General features: G+C 44.2%; 1 long non-coding RNA gene across 2 annotated transcripts in view; it reads right to left on the reverse strand.

Moving 5' to 3' along the window:
* LOC144264698 (uncharacterized) overlaps positions 1-20,765 on the reverse strand; it is an 88,643-nt gene that overhangs the window by 36,077 nt on the left and 31,801 nt on the right. The window contains exon 3 of one of the 2 annotated variants that reach the window (XR_013346093.1): positions 19,081-19,173. The exons of the other annotated variant lie outside the window; for it this stretch is intronic. This is a non-coding gene — a long non-coding RNA (uncharacterized LOC144264698). The remainder of the gene's footprint in view (positions 1-19,080; positions 19,174-20,765) is intronic. 2 annotated transcript variants of the gene reach the window in all.

Below are 20,765 nucleotides of genomic sequence, written 5' to 3' on the forward strand. Positions count from 1 at the left end.
TCTTCTGCCAGATATAGGTAGAAGACCTTCTTGAATAGTTACATTGAAGACCTACACTGGCAAAAATAGCAACAACAAAGAAATCTTTTCTAAATCCCATATGACTATTTTACAAAAAAAAGCCCACCTTATACATTGCAAAGTATTATTCCTGTACTCACTGATACTGCAGAACGTGAAGACAGACTAACCTACTTTTGGCACAGCTATACCACATGATTGCACGGATCAGTGTAGATTTTCTTCCCCCTTGAGTATGTAGCATTTGATGCATTTACCAGGAGGGTTTATTAAAATTCACGAAATTAGGGAAAGTAGCTCTGGATTCTATCTGTGCTTGAAACTAGATGTATAAACTCCTGTGGAGATTTATGCAAAAGCACCGTGTATCCTGCAATGCTGTCTGTGAATCATCTCTTTCATGTCCACTTGGAGGTTTGAATTTTACCAAGTGAACATCCCACCTCCCCTTTTTCACCACAATGGGATCCACCCTCTCTCCACAAAGCCCCAGCATGTCTCAACTCTCCTCTATGGGTCTTCCAGCTGGGAGTTGGGGAGCAGCTGTGACTCTGCCTGGGTCTCCAAATTACATTTTCAGATCACAAACACCCTTGGTTCCAGATGTCAGCTTCTCCATATTTTCCACGAGAGGTGTACAGCAAGAGCAAAAACCATGCTGCTGCCCACTTACTGCAGGTCCCTTGCTATATAGCATGACTCATGAAGCACATGCCATTGCCAGTGTAGGCAACAATAACAATCTGCAACCTCTACTATAGAATTGGGCAGTCTAGGGGCTGGGACAGGAGGGAATATTCTGTTTGCTACCTTTGCTCTACCACACCTAGTGGAAACTATAGTAGATTCCATTAGCTTCCTTCAGCTGATCTCTGAAGATTTCTATTGTACTCTTTGGGGACCTGATTCCACTAGAGTACTTATGCAAGTATCTTAAACACAAGAGTAGACCCACTGAAGTCAAACGAACTATTCGCATGTCTAACATGAGGCATGTGCTTATGTATTTGAGAGGAATCAAGGCCTGTTTTAGTAGAGGACCAGTAGGCTGGGAAACCAAGATTAGTAGCTGTTCTAAAAATCACACATCATGCAAAACAGGTATGAAAAAGCACAAAGAGGAAAACAGGAAGCTGCTGTCACTGTGTGTGTCGGGGAGAGAATTAAGGTTGTTTGAATGCCTTAACTTTGATCTTGGCTTCAAATGTTTAGTGTCTTGTATGCTTTTTTATTTTTTAATATTAACATTATAAATATAAATCTTGTTTTGTTTTTTTAAAACAGGCCTTTTTGTGATACTTACTTTAATTTTCCCAATTTTTTTCAAGTCACTAATATGTACATTCATAATTAACTCCAGTTTAACACAGTTTTTGTAAAGGATTATTTTTGTATTTGTTCATGATCTCTTTTTTCCACCATGGTCTTTCTAATGCAAGCGTTGTTGCTTTGACCTTTTCAGTATTCTTCTGTACATGTGGTTGACTACTCTGCCCTCCCCTATGTGCTCAAACAGGAATGTAGGAGAAAGATCTGTACCCACTCATCTGAAGGTCACCGTGGTGTTGTGTTAAAAGCCCTGGAGAGTAGCAGGCAATGTGTGGAATATGATGAGATTCCTTTAGGAGATTGAAATGATAACTAGTATAATTTTCAAAATGCATTGGGCAAGTAAAGGTGATAACTGTGTCCCCCCCGCCCTTTCATGAAAAAGGTAAGTTGTTTCTTGTTAGAGCAGGGAATAGGAACAACTAGTCATAGGTGCTATTTCTGAACCTACAACTGACTTGGTCTGTGACATCAGACAATCACTCAACCTTGCTATTCCTCAGTTTCCCCATCTGTAAAACCGGCATAATCTTTACCTACCATTGAAAAGTTTAATGCATTAATATTAATTCTAGATAGCACATAGTGTGACAAAGCTCTGTCCTTGTCTCTGTGGGTCCCACGTTTCCTGGCGGATTTTGCTAGCCTCAGAGGCTCACTGTGACCCTCCACATAACCCTTCTCTCTCTAGAAACAAGGGTCACAGTCTACTGAGCCATTTTCCTCATAAGCCAGCAAGGGAGGTGAGGAGAAGCTATCCTCCCTTGCACAGTCTCTGTTGTCTCCCAGTCTCAGTGATTAATCGGGGAGGGGGGCAAAGGGGGGAGCCCGGGCCCGCCCTCTACTCCGGGCTCCAGCCCAGGGATCCTAATAGTATCAACCATGGTAGCTGACCTTTTAGAAACATGACACGTACAATTCCCTGGGCTACTTCCCCACAGCAGCCCTCACTTCCTCAAGCTCCACTTCACCCTTACCTCAGGGCTTCCTTCCTTGTGCCTGATATGGTGTGTACTGCTCAGTCTCTCCAACAGCACAACTTCCTCTCACAGCTCCTGACATCCACCCCCACCTGACTGACTGGGAGGCTTTGAACTAATTTCAGCCAGTCCCTGATTGGCTTCAGGTGTTCCAATCAACCTAGCATTCTCCCTGCCTTCTGGAAAGTTCTTAATTGGCCCCAGGTGTCTTAATTGACCTGGAGCAGTTGACATTTAACTTATCCTGGTACCAGGGATTTGTTTAGCCTGGAGCTAATATATCTATCTCCCACTACTTTTCTGTAGCCATCTGGCCTTGCCCCATCACATATCCCCCGCGAGCCCCCTCCCCGCCCTGCCCCACTCAACCCCATAGAGTTGGGTAACTTGGGACGCCAGGCAATATGCTCATCACAGACCATCAGCGTTGCCATGGTGGCATCCAGCCCTGTGCCGTATATGGAACTGGAATGGTTAGAGGGATAAGAACCAGCTGGTGACCCTTGCATTCTTTTCCTTATTCCGCTGCATCCACTAGAGGGGTGCATGGTCCGTCACAAGAGTAAATCGTCGGCCTAAGAGGTAATAATGCAGTGTCTCCATAGGCCATTTGACAGCAAGGCATTCTCTCTCGGCTACTGCATATTTCTGTTCTCTTGGGAGAAGCTTTCTGCTTAGGTAGAGGATCGGGTGTTCCTCTTCTCCCACCATTTGCGACAGAACCGCCCCCAACCCCACCTTGGAAGTGTCCGTTTGTAAAATAAATTCCTTGTTAAAATCCAGGGCTATGAGCACGGGCCTTACAGAGGGCTGTCCGAAGGTCTGTGAATGCCCCCTCTGCTGCATCAGTCCACTTTACCATGTCTTGACCTCGGGCCTTCACCAGGTCCATTAGGGGACTTGCCCTAGTGGCAAAGTGGGGAATAAAACATTGGTAGGAGCCTACCACACCTAGGAAAGAGCGACTTGCTTCTTTCGGGTTGGCCGGGGCCAGTTTTGAATTGCCTCTAGCTTATTTGTTTGGGGCTTCACTATGCCCCTTCCCACAATATATCCCAGGTACCTAGCCTCTGCTAGCCCTATGGAGCATTTAGCGGGATTAGCAGTGAGGTCAGCCCACCTGAAGGTGCGCAGTACTGCCTCAACTTTCTCCAAGTGGGTTCCCCAGTCTGGCATATGGATGACGACATCATCTAGGTATGCCGCTGCATAACTACTATGGGGGCGCAGCAGCTTATCCATGAGGTGCTGGAATGTGGCTGGACCCCCACGTAGCCCAAAAGGGAGGACGGTGTACTAGAATAGCACGTCCGGGGGTGGAGAACACTGTCTTTTCTTTAGCTTCTTTGGTCAGAGGAATCTGTCAGTACTCTTTTGTCAGATCCAGTGTAGTCAAGAATCGGGCACTACCCAGTCGGTCAACCAGTTCGTCGATGCGTGGTATGGGCTGTGCATCAAACTGGGATATTTCATTCAGTCAGCAAAAGTCATTACAGAATCTCATGGTACCGTCAGGTTTAGGCACTAGAACAATTGGACTGGACCACTGACTGTAAGATTCTTCAATAACCCCTAATTCTAACATTTTCTTTACTTCAGCCTTGATTTCTTCTCTTTTGGCTCCTGGGATTCGGTAGGGTCTCAATGTTACCTTGGCTCCATGGATCGTGTGGATATGGTGATAGGTCTCAGTCGTCCGCCCTGATTTTGTAGGGAACACATCTCGGTTGTGATTAATCATGTCAGCTGCCTTGATCTTTTGGATTGGCGTCAAGTCAGATGATATCCTCACTTTCTCGTGTAAGTTATCCTCTTGAGGAAGGGTCTCCTGTGTGACTAAGCTTGTCTCTCGATCGTGCCAAGGTTTTAGAAGATTGATGTGGTAAATTTGCTCCGGTTTCTGGCGGCCTGGCTGCCGCACCTTATAGTTCACCTCTCCCACGGCTTCGATTACTTTGTAGCGTCCCTGCCACTGGGTCAACAGTTTACTTTCTGCTGTGGGCACCAATACCATCACCCAATCCCCTGGTTGGAACCGTTGAAGCTTCGCTTCGTGGTTATAATGGGTTCGTTGGGTCTCCTGTGCTCTCTCCAAGTGTTCCCATACAATGGGCATAACTCGGGCTATCCGATGTCTCATCTGCAGTACATGCTCAACTACGTTCCTTCTGGGATTTGGCTCCTCTTCCCAGACTTCTCTGGCTATATCCAATATGCCCTGGGGGTGGCGCCCATATAGTAGTTCGAATGGAGAGAAACCCGTGGAGGCTGCGGAACCTCCCGGATGGCGAACATGAGGTAAGGCAATAGGGTATCCCAATCTTTCCCATCCCGGCTCACCACTTTCCTGATCATGGCCTTGAGGGTCCTATTGAACCTTTCCACAAGGCCATCTGTTTGCGGGTGGTATACAGAGGTCTGTAGGTCTTGTACATGGAGCAACGAACAGAGATCTTTCTTCAACTTGGACATGAAAGGTGTCCCTTGATCAGTCAATATCTCCTTGGGTAGCCCAACCCAGGCAAAGATCTGTACTAGCTCCTTAGCCATTGTCTTAGAAGCTGTGTTGCGTAGGGGAACAGCTTCCAGGTATCGGGTTGCGTAGTCCAACAAGTACATGTTGGTGACCCCTGTTAGGATATAGATATTCAGGCCTTTCTGTAAAGGCCTATACTCTAAGAATTTAGGTGTATTCTTATCACTGAGCTAGTTCTAGAGGTATAAAAGAAAGAATCAAAATCACTGTCTGCCGGTGTAAGGGTCTTCTCTCACTGTGACAGTCTGAGGCCCTGTTCTTCGGGGTAAGCCGCAGAGGCAGCCATAAGCTGGGAAGTGAACGGTCACATCTTCACACTCCAAACTAGTCACATTGAAATAAGGTGCTATTGGGCTGTTAGGAATACAATCCTGTCCTGATAATGCCTATCACCTCCAGAGAAAGGGAAGTGCCTAGAAAATGTAAAAGGAAACTTAGTTTGATAGCATCCTATCTGGCAAGAACTCAATACCTCGGATCTGAAATCCTCATTTCTTTATTGTTCTATCATTTTAGTCCCCATTTCCCTATTGTTTGTCTGTATAATCTCTGTCTGGTTCTGTGATTGTTTCTGTCTGCTGTATAATTAATTTTTCTGGGTGTAAGCTAATTAAGGTTGTGGGATATAATTGGTTAAATAATTATATTACAATATGTTAGGATTGGTTAGTTAAATTTCAGGAAAATGATTGGTTAAGGTATAGCTAAGCAGAACTCAAGTTATACTGTATAGTCTGCAGTCAATCAGGAAGTAGGGCGGGGGGGAAGAATGGGAACAGGGAACGGGGATGGGGAAATTGGAATCATGTTTTTCTAGGGGGGGAATGGGAACCGGGACACAGGTAAGGCTCTGTGGTGTCAGAGCTGGGAAGGGGAACACTAAGGAAGGAAACTGGAATCATGTTTGCTGGAAGTTCACCCCAATAAACATCGAATTGTTTGCACCTTTGGACTTTGGGTATTGTTGCTCTCTGTTCATGCGAGAAGGACCAAGGAAGTAAGTGGGTGAAGGAATAAGCCCCCTAACAGCCCCGAGCTGTCTTCTCTAGGGGCCCTACCAGATCCATGGCTATCCATTCAAAAGGAACCTCTATTATTGGAAGAGGTATCAAAGAAGCCCTCAAGTGCAGGCGAGGGCTATGTAACTGACACTCTGGACAAGAGGTGCAGTATCGCCAGACATCTTCATATACTCCTGGCCAGAACTACTCCGCAGGATCCATGCCTGGGTTTTCTCTACCCCAGGTGTCCTCCAAACAGGTGACTGTGGGCAAGACTCAATATGGCTTTTTGATGTTTTCGTGGCACCAGAAGTTGTTGTATCTCTTGCTCCTGCATTTGCACCACGCGGTACAGGAGATCTTTCTTCACTATAAAGTAAGGTCCAGGACCCCAGACCTTCCCATCCACTGGTATCCCATCGATCTCGGCCACCTCTTTCCTGGCGTTATCATATCTGGGGTCCTCTGCCTGGTCCCGCCTGAAAGTCTCTCTCCCGGGACTAACCTGCCCAAGGTCCCAGGGGTCAGCTTCTGCTTCTTCCAACGACTCGCCACCATTATGGCTGGGGGCAGCCTCTGGCTCATGGTGGAAGCCTTCTGTGGTGGAAGTTTCTCTGTTGGCTGCTCGCGTCCATCTGCCTACTAGGGAGGTCTTCTGGCCCTGGGACAGGATCCGGGTTCCCAAGGCCTTTGCGGCCTTCCTTTCCTTTTGTTGTCTTCCGGGTCTTTTGAGGGCTGAGAACAGATCCTCAGAAATCTGAGCGAACATCAGGGGTTGACATTCCTGCGGTGACGAGTCGCTGTCCTCAGGGTCCCCACCTCCCTCCAGCCTCGCTGGGGGGAGTAAATTATCAAACCCTGTATAGTCCCTCCCAATGACCACAGGTTACGGGAGTTTAGGAACTACGCCCACTGTCACCTCAATGCGGTTCCCCTGAACCTCTATCTCCACCAGGATGGTGGGGTAATGGCTCATGGCCCCATGCACGCATGTCACTGCTATGCATTTGGCTTGTAGCAGCTGACTACTTTTTACCAACTTACCAGATATGAGGGTGATAGCACTCCCAGAGTCCACAAGCGCTGTAGTCTCTGCTCCATTTATCCTCACTGGCCTGGTGTAATTATGTGGGGCGAATGCGACCCCCGCGAGGTGGATAAGGGAGCATGGGACCTCCCAATCCCCCAACTTACATTGCATAGGCTCCTCGGTGCTGGGACACTGTGCTGCTACGTGTCCCCACTCCCCACATGCATAACATCTATAATTGCTTTTAATCACTTCCCTATCCCGGAGGTTAGGGGATTTAGTCTCAGGGTTTCCCCCCACTTCTTCCACCTAGGACTCCCCGGGGGTTTGGTTGCCCAACCTTCCAGGGTTGGGGTCAGGTGCTTGCTTCGAAAGGGGCCTTTCTTGGGTAGTCGAGTCAGTTCTCTGGCTGTCATCCGTCTTTCTACCAGCATGATCATCTCATCGTAGGTGGACGGATCGTTCTGACCTACTCATTTGCAGAGATCTGGAGGCAGTTCCCGCATGTAATGGTCCATGACCAGGGTCTCCAAAATCTCCTCCAGGCTGCACACCTTGGGTTGTAACCACTTCCGCGCGAGGTGTATGAGGTCAAATAGCTGGGACCTCGGGGGTTTGTTCTCCTGGTATTTCCATTCATGGAACCTCTATGCCCTTACCGCTGCCATCACCCCGATCATGATAGGATCTCTGCCTTCAGACGGGTATAGTCAGTGGTATTCATGGCAGGCAAGTCAAAGTAGGCCTTCTGGGTCTCTCCACACAAAAAAGGGATGAGAATGCTGGCCCACTGCTCCTGGGGCCATGCCTCACGCTGAGCAGTCCTTCCAAAGGAGAGGAGATATGACTTTATGTCATCTCCTGACATCATCTTTGGCAAACAACCAGTGGCCCTCAGGGTTTGCATCCTGTCGGACCCCCGGGCCTGAGTGGTGAGGATCTTCAGCTGGTCCACCACCTCTCTCAAGAGGGCACAATCTTGGGTCACCTGGCTCATCAATAATTGATTGGTTTCCTGCTGTAGCCGCATAGACTCCTGTTGCACCATTGCCTGAACCCAGGTGGCCTCCTGCTGGAATGCCATGGCTTGTACCAGAGCTCTTACCACCTCCTCCATTTTGGTACAGAGCAAACAAACAAACCAAAAAGAAAAAAAATCCAAAACCCCAGTGCACTTTTTTTTTTAAACTTCTTTCTTCCACCACGCTGTGAACGACATCCCATTGCTAACACCAGTGGTGACAAAGCTCTGTCCTTGTCTCTGTGGGTCCCACATTTCCTGGTGGATTTTGCTAGCCTCAGAGGCTCACTGTGACCCTCCACATAACCCTTCTCTCTCTAGAAACAAGGGTCACAGTCTACTGAGCCATTTTCATCATAAGCCAGCGAGGGAGGTGAGGAGAAGTTATCCTTCCTTGCACAGTCTCTGTTGTCTCCCAGTCTCAGTGATTAATCGGGGAGGGGGGCAAAGAGGGGAGCCCGGGCCCGCCCTCTACTCCAGGCTCTAGCCCAGGGATCCTAACAGTATCAACCATGGTAGCTGACCTTTTAGAAACATGACACGTACAATTCCCTGGGCTACTTCTCCACAGCAGCCCTCACTTCCTCAAGCTTCATTTCACCCTTACCTCAGGGCCTCCTTCCCTGTGCCTGATATGGTGTGTACTGCTCAGTCTCTCCAACAGCACAACTTCCTCCCACAGCTCCTGACATCCGCCCCCACCTGACTGACTGGGAGGCTTTGAACTAATTTCAGCCAGTCCCTGATTGACTTCAGGTGTTCCAATCAACCTAGCATTCTCCCTGCCTTCTGGAAAGTTCTTAATTGGGCCCAAGTGTCTTAATTGACCTGGAACAGCTGCCATTTAACTTATCGTGGTACCAGGGATTTGTTTAGCCTGGAGCTAATATATCTATCTCCCACTACTTTTCTGTAGCCATCTGACCTTGCCCCGTCACAATAGGTATTTTTCCCCTTCACAAAAGATCTTTGTGGACATCCTCAACACAGAGTTCTTTGCTTATCTCTGAATTAGATACCAAGTACTCATTAGCAGGTGCTTCTTAACCTACAGTATGGAAGGGATCATCATTTTGATTTTAATATTCTCTATTTTGTGTTTTAAAATGACTTAAGCTTAAAAAATTCCCTATGTTTACAAGGTACAATTTAAAAAGTAAGTCAATTCTCCACTAAGTAGCATTTAAAACTTGGAATGCATCTTTCCAGGCTACCAGCCAGGTAAATTTGAATTCTATGGAATCAGCAACAGCAGGATCAAAAACATCATGTATACATTCATTTCTCCTTAGATACAATGGTACTAAGCCGCTATAATACTTCATTAGTCATATTTTACTACTTCCCTGTGTGTACCAGTTTGCAAAATAAGACAAGTGCTAGCATATCATTAAACCAGTGTATGGCTTCTCAGGTGACTTTGAGCTGCAGAGGAATTATTCATAGCATTCCTCTCCCCTTTGTCTACAACTCTCCCTTGTTAGGGCAGTACACCAGTACATTCTCTTTTGGCTTGGAGTACCAATCTTTACACTAAGTCTTGTGTCCTGGGGTGAATCCCTCTGACATCCCTGTATAGGCTACATGGACCCTGAGTCCAGTCATGTAGGGGTAGGGGGGTGCACATGCATTTGGGCAATGAAGCGGGGGGGGGGGGGGGAGTTAGAAGGCTCTACTCCCTCAACCCACACACTGGCCAGTGCAACTGAGCTGCTGCAACTGGTGTCATAATCTGCTGCTAGGGAATTGAGCCTCAGAGTGGTGTCTGAGGCACAATGACATCGGGGTCTATTCCTGACAGTGTTGCAGCTCATACACACCCGTTGTTCACAGCTGTGACAAAACTCAGTGTGGCACTAATTTTGTCTAACCTCTTTCTTACAAGCATACTGGAGTTCAGTGACAATGGATCCTGTCCAAATTATCATAGAATCATAGAATATCAGGGTTGGAAGGGACCTCAGGAGATCATCTAGTCCAATCCCCTGCTCAAAGCAGGACCAATCCCCAACTAAATCATCCCAGCCAGGGCTTTGTCAAGCCTGACCTTAAAAATATCTAACGAAGGAGATTCCCCCACCTCCCTAGGTAATGCATTCCAGTGTTTCACCATGCTCCTAGTGAAAAAGTTTTTCCTAATATCCAACCTAAACCTCCCCCACTGCAACTTGAGACCATTACTTCTTGTTCTGTCATCAGCTACCACTGAGAACAATCTAGATACATCCTCTTTGGAACTCCCTTTCAGATAGTTGAAAGCAGCTATCAAATCCCCCCTCATTCTTCTCTTCCGCAGACTAAACAATCCCAGATCCGTCAGCCTCTCCTCATAAGTCATGTGTTCCAGTCCCCTAGTAATTTTTGTTGCCCTCCGCTGGACTCTTTCCAATTTTTCCACATCCTTCTTGTAGTGTGGGGCCCAAAACTGGACACAGTACTCCAGATGAGGCCTCACCAATGTCGAATAGAGGGGAACGATCATGTCCCTCGATCTGCTGGCAATGCCCCTATATATACATCCCAAAATGCCATTGGCTTCCTTGGCAACAAGGGCACATTGTTGACTCATATCCAGCTTCTCGTCCACTTGTAACCCCTAGGTCCTTTTCTGCAGAACTGCTGCTGAACCATTCGGTCCCTAGTCTGTAGCGGTGCATGGGATTCTTCTGTCCTAAGTGCAGGACTCTGCATTGAACATCATCAGATTTCTTTTGGCCCAGTCCTCTAATTTGTCTAGGGCCCTCTGTATCCTATCTCTACCCTCCAGCGTATCTACGTCTCCTCCCAGGTTAGTGTCATCTGCAGACTTGCTCAGGGTGCAATCCACACCATCCTCCAGATCATTTATGAAGATATTGAACAAAACCGGCCCGAGGACCGACCCTTGGGGCACTTCACTTGATACTGGCTGCCAGCTAGACATGGAGCCATTGATCACTACCCGTTGAGCCCGACCATCTAGCCAACTTTCTATCCACCTTATAGTCCATTCATCCAGCCCATACTTCTTTAACTTGCTGGCAAGAATACTGTGGGAGACCTTGTCAAAAGCTTTGCTAAAGTCAAGGAACAACACATCTACCGCTTTCCCCTCATCCACAGAGCCAGTTATCTCGTCACAGAAGGCAATTAGATTAGTCAGGCATGACTTGCCCTTGGTGAATCCATGCTGACTGTTCCTGATCACTTTCCTCTCATGTAAGTGCTTCAGAATTGATTCCTTGAGGACCTGCTCTATGATTTTTCCAGAGACTGAGGTGAGGCTGACTGGCCTGTAGTTCCCAGGATCCTCCTTCTTCCCTTTTTTAAAGATGGGCACTACATTAGCCTTTTTCCAGTCGTCCGGGACTTCCCCCGATCGCCATGAGTTTTCAAAGATAATGGCCGATGGTTCTGCAATCACATCCGCCAACTCCTTTAGCACTCTCGGATGCAGCGCATCCGGCCTCATGGACTTGTGCTCGTCCAGCTTTTCTAAATAGTCCCGAACCACTTCTTTCTCCACAGAGGGCTGGTCACCTCCTCCCCATGCTGTGCTGCCCAGTTCAGCAGTCTGGGAGCTGACCTTGTTCGTGAAGAGAGAGGCAAAAAAAGCACTGAGTACATTAGCTTTTTCCACATCCTCTGTCACTAGGTTGCCTCCCTCATTCAGTAAGGGGCCCACACTTTCCTTGACTTTCTTCTTGTTGCTAACATACCTGAAGAAACCCTTCTGGTCACTCTTAACATCTCTTGTTAGCTGCAACTCCAGGTGTGATTTGGCCTTCCTGATTTCACTCCTGCATGCCCGAGCAATATTTTTTTACTCTTCCCTGGTGATTTGTCCAGTCTTCCACTTCTTGTAAGCTTCTTTTTTGTGTTTAAGATCAGCAAGGATTTCACTGTGAAGTCAAGCTGGTCGCCTGCCATATTTACTATTCTTTTTACACATCGGGATGGTTTATCCCTGTAACCTCAATAAGGATTCTTTAAAATACAGCCAGCTCTCCTGGACTCCTTTCCCCCTCATGGTATTCTCTCAGGGGATCCTGCCCATCAGTTCCCTGAGGGAGTCAGTCTGCTTTTCTGAAGTCCCGTGTGTCAGGATCCTGAACTCGACCATCTCATGGTCACTGCCTCCCAGGTTTCCATCCACTTTTGCTTCCCCGACTAATTCTTCCCGGTTTGTGAGCAGCAGGTCAAGAAGAGCTCTGCCCCTAGTTGGTTCCTCCAGCACTTGCACCAGGAAATTGTCCCCTACACTTTCCAAAAATCTTCCTGGATTGTCTGTGCACCGCTGTATTGCTCTCCCAGCAGATATCAGGGTGATTGAAGTCTCCCATGAGAACCAGGGCCTGCGATCTAGTAACTTCCGTGAGTTGCCGGAAGAAAGCCTCGTCCACCTCATCCCCCTGGTCCGGTGGTCTATAGCAGACTCCCACCATGACATCACCCTTGTTGCTCACGCTTCTAAACTTAATCCAGAGACACTCAGGTTTTTCTCCAGTTTCATACTTGAGCTCTGAGCAGTCATACTGCTCCCTTACATACAGTGCAACTCCCCCACCTTTTGTGTATAGGCACTTGAGATAACTCGCTGATCATCCCTCTTTCTCAGCATGAGGCAGGAGCCTTGCCCTCTCGTGTGCTCCTGCTCGTGCTTCCTCCCGGTATCCCACTTCCCCACTTACCTCAGGGCTTTGGTCTCCTTCCCCCAGTGAACCTAGTTTAAAGCCCTCCTCACTAGGCTAGCCAGACTGCTTGTGAAGATGCTCTTCCCTCTCTTCATTTGGTGGAGCCCATCTCTGCCTAGCACTCCTCCTTCTTGAAACACCATCCCATGGTCAAAGAATCCAAAGCCTTCCGTCCAACACCACCTGCGTAGCCATTCGTTGACTTCCACGATTCCTTAGCAAACGTCCTGTCACTACAAAACTCTACAACATTTCAAGATTTATTTAGTAGTTGTTAGTGAAAATAGCTTTCCAAAAAGCGATGTTGTCAAATATTTCTAAAAATAAACAAAATACATCATATATTTTTCTCATTTGACTGTGAATGTTATGCCTCGTTTAGTATCAGTTCTGGGAATCTATCCAGCCTCACAGATCTCTCTCTCTACACTGCTATGTTGGTGACTTCCGTTCATTTCACAGTAACTTTCCTTACTTAATCTTATTGTCTTTTATTTTCTTATTTGTGCCAGTCATGAAGGATGGACTCTTTCAACTGGTTGATATGTACCCATGTGGTCTTAAGCTGTGTGTAGCACCTCCTTGAAGCAGATGTAGATAAAACAGGCCTCACAGGTGCCTGGGGTTTGAGCCGATTGCGCCCTTCCTGGCTGGGTTGGGAACTTGTCCCACCACACCATACCTTTGCACTGTCCTTAGCATTCTCCAGGCAATTTTCTACCTAAGTTTCAAAGTCAACAGAAGGACCCAGGAAGTGAAATTTCTACATTCTCTTCCAACCATCTGTAAAATCTTTCTATATTGCACCAATCTGGGATATTTGATCCTTTGTTAGTGTACTTTCAGACAGTAAAAACTCTTTGCCCTCTACTTTAAACAAGAAACTCTGTGACATTATATGAAAGATATAATTTAAGAATACAAGGAGAATTAACTCTATATATTCACTCTGTCAAAACATTCACTGTGTGCTTTTTCCACAATGCAGACAGATGGAACAAAATAATGCTAGATTAATTTTTGTAAGAGCCTAAATTCAGACGGATGTTCTTTGTCAATCAGGCCTATAACTGGAACCTTAGTGCAGAAGATGTTCCAGTCCCATTATTTCTTGACTACAGGCCTGAACTGCTGCAGTACAATTTGCCTTCTTTTGACCACAGTTTTAGAAGAAATTTATTAGACTGATGTTAGGCTAATGTGATCTAAAACCACACATTAAAATCCTAATCCAGAGAGAGCCTAGAATCCAATTTTTAATTAATTCATGTTAATTGGCAATCATTTAACTCAGGTTGAAACAGCAGCACAAACTCTAGTCTAGAAATACCAATAGGTCTTCTCTTGACTAGGAAAAAGGTCAAGTCTAGATATGGCTTCGGTAATGTGAGAGTGTGAAGACAAATGAACCTTAACCACTTTTTCTAATCAAGACAAGGGCATAGTCAAAAGCTGGGTCTATCCAGAGATATCTTCACTACAGAGCATGTGAAGATCATGTAGGAAGCCGATCCCAATATATTAAGTGCCTTTTAAAAACCCATAGAGTTTACCTCAACCAGCTATCACATAATATAAAATATTTTGTCTTCCCACGTTAGGCTTGTAAAACAGGTTATTTAAAACATGTTCTAACAATGGGGAAAAAAAGCAAAAGCAAAACACAAATACACTTTTTATCTTAATCTAGATAAGGCCATAATCACTCAAGGTTCAGGGTCTGATGGAGAGATAAGGGATCTCTTGGTAGTTGTTACTGTAAAGGACTTCCTTCCTTTGTCTGTTATATATACACAGATATACAGTGCCAGTAGATGGTGCTCAAGAATATGTAGCTTAGTTCCCAAGTTTTGTAGGACCAGTAAAATGGCTTCCTCTTAACAGCTCTTTATATCATCTCTTAACTGTAATTGCCCCCATATGATGCCCCGGAGAGGAGGTACAAAGTGCAGAGGACCACCTCAAGGACCAGTTGAACTGATACAACTATGATGGCTGTGCTCTCTAGCTACATTAATACTAAATTGGTTAAAATCCAACCAATAAGGGCAGAGACACCCACAAGATTTACTTAGAGCTCATACAACTGTAATGATATTAGGAATGCTTATGAAAGATTAGTAGCACTTTTGTTCATGGACACATAGTGTTTCAGCAGTGTTCCAGGTGCTTAAACCAGTTCTTGAAAACACCAACATTTTCTAATGTAAATGGGCCTGTAGATGTTTTTGCCTTTAAATTAAAAAAAAAAAGAAGGCAAAAGAAGTTACCTGGAAACACATTGGAAAACAGAGGGAATGCAGTGTTACTGCAGCCCCTGGGCACCATTGTAAACCTAGATACAGACATTTTATGTGTATTTTATATACCAAGTGTATTAACTCTGATAGCCAATTAAAAAAACATATTTTCCACTGCAGCTGCCATGCCATGACTAATACTTTCTTAAAGAAACATATTCTGCAATTCATTTCCAGGCTATATTGTCTTTAGCTGTCAAAGCTCAGTAATTTAATAAATTATTGGTTCCATTCTCACTTTGACCCAGATGTTTGCTAGATTGTTTGCTCCTTTATGCTTCTTCCCCACCCCAAGTAATTATGTACAGGTACAACTAATCGGAAAGAGTAACAAAACTCCACCAAGTAGAGTAGTCAAGGTAACAATGAAACTTCCATTCAGAAAGGATTTTATGCTTTGAAGCAGCATTCCAATGCACTCAGTAATACTTGTTGTAGAAATAATACATAAATGAAAGCCAAATATAGACAAAATAAACTAGACATATTTGAATATTTGCATTAACTATTACCTATTCCATGTTAGAAAAGAAAAAAAAGAGGTGGGGAATTATTTTGGATCAAACAGGTGTTTGGGTAGTTGGAATTAGACTGCCAGAACATCAAGATCCACTTTCATTTAGTCTGACATCCCAGCTCAATAAGAGATGAACAAGCATGGTCAAATCTTGGCATCATCCCAACACTGGTTGATATGGTAACCAGGTAGAGAGATAACAGTGTGTGATGTGCTTGTTATATCTGCACTGTATTATTATTGCTATAGCATTGTGATTATTATAAATAGCAGCATTTATAAGGGAGTATTTCTTGACATGTGGGGCATGAACCAAAAAATGGAAGATGTGAGATGTTGCCTGTTGGATGACACCCCATGAATGTGGAAACAAACAAATGAAATGGGTGCTAGGATCCAGAAGGAGTAAGGGAAGAGAAGGAATGGAGAAACTTGTGCCCTTCCTACTTCTGTTGCTCCATTCCCACACTGCTTTTGCTCTTGCTACAGAACTATTGCAGTACTCTGCCTGCACCATACTCTATTAATGAGAAAGGCACCATTTCAGGTTGCCATGGTGTTGATGGCCACTAGATCATTACATCAGATCATTAATGATTTGTTGCATTCCAATAGCACCTCAGGATCCATTTGTGCTAGACATTGTTCATACACAGTGAGAGACAGTCTCCAGTTCAAGGAGATTACATTCTAAACGGACAAGACAAAGGCACGGAGAAAGGAAGTTCTGTTGTGTCCATTTCACAGATAGGGAACTGCGGCACAGAGAAATTAAGTGACTTGCCCAATGGTACACAGGAAGTCTGCGACAGAGCAGAGAACTGAACCAGAATATCCTGGGTCCAGTCCTGCGCCTTAATCATAATCCCACCCTTCCTCACTTACCTTGCAGCAGCACTTTCTGTGGTAGCAGAGCACAATGCAGGCGGTGGGAGGAAAAAAACATCACAGTGGTACATATGTAGGTGGCATTTTTTTTTGCCTGAACAGATCCTTGGGCCCAGAATTCTGATGACAGACCAAGTGAGCCATCTACTCAGTCTGAGCTCAGTGATGATAATGGTGAATATGAGCCAGAAGAGAACAAAGAAAACTTTGGAACAATTCAAAGGAATTTCACAGATCAAATAATTTCCCAAGGAAAATCTCTTAAAAATACATTAAAGCCAGTTTCCCTTCCTAACCTGAATTGTTTATATCTTATAGTATGCAAGAAATAATAAGCATCAAGTGTACATGTCTTCTTGCCTGTACAGATCTCAGAGGGTTAGACACATTAGTAATTCTTTCTAACCACGTCATGCTCAGCCTAGATAGTTCTTCTTCCTCTTCCTTTCCCTCTCCCCCATTTTCTCGAGGGAGTGATAAACCAAACTTTTCACACACCTATATAAATGCCAGGGCTCACGTAGCATCTTTTTGTTGCTGGTAGAGTTTCTCTCAGCTGTTCTCTAGCTGTATAGAGTGAGCATAATGAATTATCCAGTCTGCTGGAAAGGCTCTGATTAACAGCTTTAAATGTTTCTGCTGATTTGCTTAAGTCACATACTCCAGATTTTTAGACCTTTCCCCAAGTTAGTCAATCACAAAAATATTTATAGTTCTAAAAGAGCTATGTATGGTATAAAAACAAACCAGCCCATTTGAAGAGATGACCCCTGATCAAGTCCTATACTTCCCAATGTCCTGGTACTATACTGGACACCCTGCTCCCTGCCAGCTGTTTCTCTCTCAGCAGCCAACTACATACCTTTGCCAAGCTGACCATAGCTCGATAAGCAGAAAACAGGTCACAGAGCAGGGGTATGCTAGGCAGTTGCGAGAAGAGCAGCCTATACTTGGAGAGGAGAGTAGGGTTAGTTCTGCATTGGAGAAAGGGAGATGGAGAGACCAGAAGGAGGAACAAGCTACAGGATAGGGAGAGAACAGAAGTCGTCATGGGATCAGGGGTAGAAAGGTGAGAAGGAAAAGCCAAGGGGGGGCACAGAAGTATGTGGACAAAGGGAGCACAGAAAGATTCCTGGAGAGGGTGGAGAGCATAGCAGGAGGCATGAGGACTGTACCAGAAACAATGGAGGGGGGAATAGCAGGAGCCATCTGGTGCCATTTCAGGAAGGTAGGGAGCAGCATGTTCTCCTAGGGAAAATTTTCAAATAAGCCTGGTGTCTGCTGAAAGGCCGCATATACTCTCTGGTGAATTTTAGGTTATTTGTTGCTGCTCTTTCCTCTCCATTTTCTTAGAATCAAGTAATCTACAATTTCCTGTATGCATATAGGACCCTTTAAATGGTAGGCATTTAGCAGACCCCAGGTGATTTGGAGACATGTTCCTGGCAAAAATTCTTTGCACATTAGCCCTCATGGATTCCCTGGGAAGTAGCTGCAAAATGAGCTGTGGGCCACCATTTTTATTACATTAGCATAACTCCACTGTCTTCAAGGGCATTGTCCCTGACTTACACGGCTGTTACAGGAAAATCATCACCACTGGTTTTTATTCAAGGAAGTTTGCCCACCCTCATTGCCACCCCCACTCCCACACCTCCATTAGTGAAGGCATATGTTCTACCAGTTGAAAGAAAAAGGATTCTTCAGCTTTATCTCTAAAGGAGCAGATTAGAGATCTAAAGACAGAGTCCATGTAATTGAATCTGCTGATCGGTCTTGTTGAAGGATGGAATTAGAACCCAATATATCTCCCATCAAAGTCACTGCAAAACTTTCTGTGAAGGTCAATGAGAGCTGGATTGGGTAGTAAGTAGAGGAGCTGTGCTGGAATCAGAAGTTCTGTTTTGTAGGAAATGCTGTGATTCTGATATTTGTTTTTGTCACAGATCAGAACAAAAACAAAGATTTTCTAAGGCGCCTGGGAAAATAATCATTTCAGGTCAATTAAAACATTTTGTTTTGATTTTGATTGTTTTATTTTATATTACATTACAATTTATATTTGCAGTGTTGTTGTAGCTGTGTTGGATATGAGAGTGACAAGGTATGTGATCTAATTTCTTTTATTGGACCAACTTCTGTTGGTGAGGGAGACAAGCTTTCGAGCAACACAGACTCCTTCTTCAGGTCTAGGAAAGGTAATCACTGTGTCCACACCTAATTACAAGGCAGAACAGATTGTTAAAACTAAGGAGTTAACACATGTTGCAAGAGACCACTGAAGATGAAATGGGCCCACTGGACCTTGAATGATCTCTTGCAACATGTGTTAACTCCTTATGCTTAACAATCTGTTCCACCTAGTATTTAGCTGTGGCATTCTGATAATAATTTATAATATACTATAAAATAAAATAAATTTCTGAATGAAAAGTCAGAACATTTCATTCCAATAAGATGAAAATGCTCAAGTTTGGGTTTTTTATATTGAAATTTCATCAAAAACCAACACGTTCCCATGGAATGCTCCATTTTGATTAATCAACATTTTCCAACAGAAAAATGCTTTGTAGGAAAATTTTCGATCTGTTCCACTGTTTGGGGACTTCTGCATGTGTTGTTCCTTCATGGCTGATTTAGCTCTGCAGTGCACACAGTAGAAAGACTTCTTTTTTTTTTTTTTAGAAAGGTAAGCTGATCTAACGTGAACATACAGAGAGTCAAATCCTCATCTGATATTAATCGGCATAATTCCAATGAAGTCAACGTAGCACTTGGACTTACCCCAGAAGAGGATCTGCCACACAGAGAAGAGCTGTTCAGTACATACATACTTTTCTGACCACAGAAGCAATCACCTGCCCTCTAAGAAATTGGCTAAAATAAAACACAAGCATCAACGCTATGAAAGTCATCCCCACGGGAAGTAAATAATGAATATTAATCTTTTTTTCAGTATGACTAACAGATGGTGTGGCATCATGTGTTAAAAAACAAACCATGAACATTATTGTTATTTTTCCATCACTTGTGGAAATTCTAACCCTAAAAAGAAATGTTTTTACTTTATACTCTTTTGTTAAAGTTGTTCCTTCTCCCCACAAAAGAATATGGGGAGCTGGCTGTCTATATTTTCTACTGAAAATACTGAAAGTGAGAAAAAAAAACTCAGCATCACTTTTTCAATTTCAGTCACTAATTTTAGTAAGCGAATCAGTTTGCGATTTTTCCAAAATGAGAAAATTGCAATTGGACATTCCCTAATATTACAGCTGGTTGAACATTTTCTGTCAACACTGTTTTTCAGGAGAAAATTGTGCTTTCAACTAAACTACATTTTTCACTAAATGTCTGCTTCTGCTGCAGAAAATTTTGATATTTCACCAAAAAACAAACAAATAAAAAACCACACATGAAAGCTCAAAAAACATTTTTACCCCCAAAACAGAAACATTTGGATTCAAAACTGTACTGCAGTGTCTCATGGGAACTGTAGTTTGGATGCTCTATGCTCCCATTCTCCTCTACTTGTTGGGCTTTCTGTCTGGACTACATTTTCCATGAAGCACCATGCCTAGGAATTCATATGTTACTGCCCCTCACCTCACCAAGAGAGGAGGAAGAGGTGCATCATGAGAGATGGCTAGAGAGCCAGGTATGTAGAAGAGAATGAGAGCATAAGGCACCAGAACTACAACTCCCATGAGGCATTGCAGAACCATTTTGAATAAAAATATCTGCTCTTGGATAAAATATTTTTAATATGTATTTTACTAAAATATCAAAATTTTCCCAGGGAAAAATTATCTTCTGACCAACTCTACATAGTATATATGAAAAAATGCATGTATAAGTGGCCCCAGGGCTTGTCTGTAAAGAAGTATGCATTGTACAACTCCCACAGATCTGAGTTTAGGCATAAAACACTGCTGGGTAGCTATCTGCAAATGATAGACGAGTATGAATGTAAGAGCAATGTCCAAAATTTTAAGGACAGTTATCTTGCAAAATAAGCTAATTTATTAATACTACCGCTACTACCATCTTGAAATCATATAATATCTCTAGAAATCTCAATATATTTGGCAAACATTAAAGAATTAAGCCTCAAGACACTGCTGTGAGGAAAGAATCTCCAATTTACAAATAGGGAAATGAAGAGAGAGAGATTAAATGATTTACCCAAAGGACGAGACTGTCAATCTCCTGACTCCCAATCCACTTCCTTAACCTCAAGACAATCCTTCCTCTTTAAAACCAAATGCCAATTTGGTGTAACTTTAAGTTTAAATAAAGAAAGGAGCAGTATCACCTGGTAATAATTGGAGGGACCTGCAATATGCTATCACCTTCTTCCAGACTCTAATACATCTGCTATCCCTGAATTGGCAGCAACTCTCAGCACTGTGCTCAAACAATATTATTAGGCACCTGAAATATGCTAAAGGGACTAAATCACTCTTTTTTTT

This window comes from Eretmochelys imbricata, chromosome 5, assembly GCF_965152235.1.
Source record: "Eretmochelys imbricata isolate rEreImb1 chromosome 5, rEreImb1.hap1, whole genome shotgun sequence".
NCBI classification, from domain to species: Eukaryota; Metazoa; Chordata; order Testudines; family Cheloniidae; genus Eretmochelys; species Eretmochelys imbricata.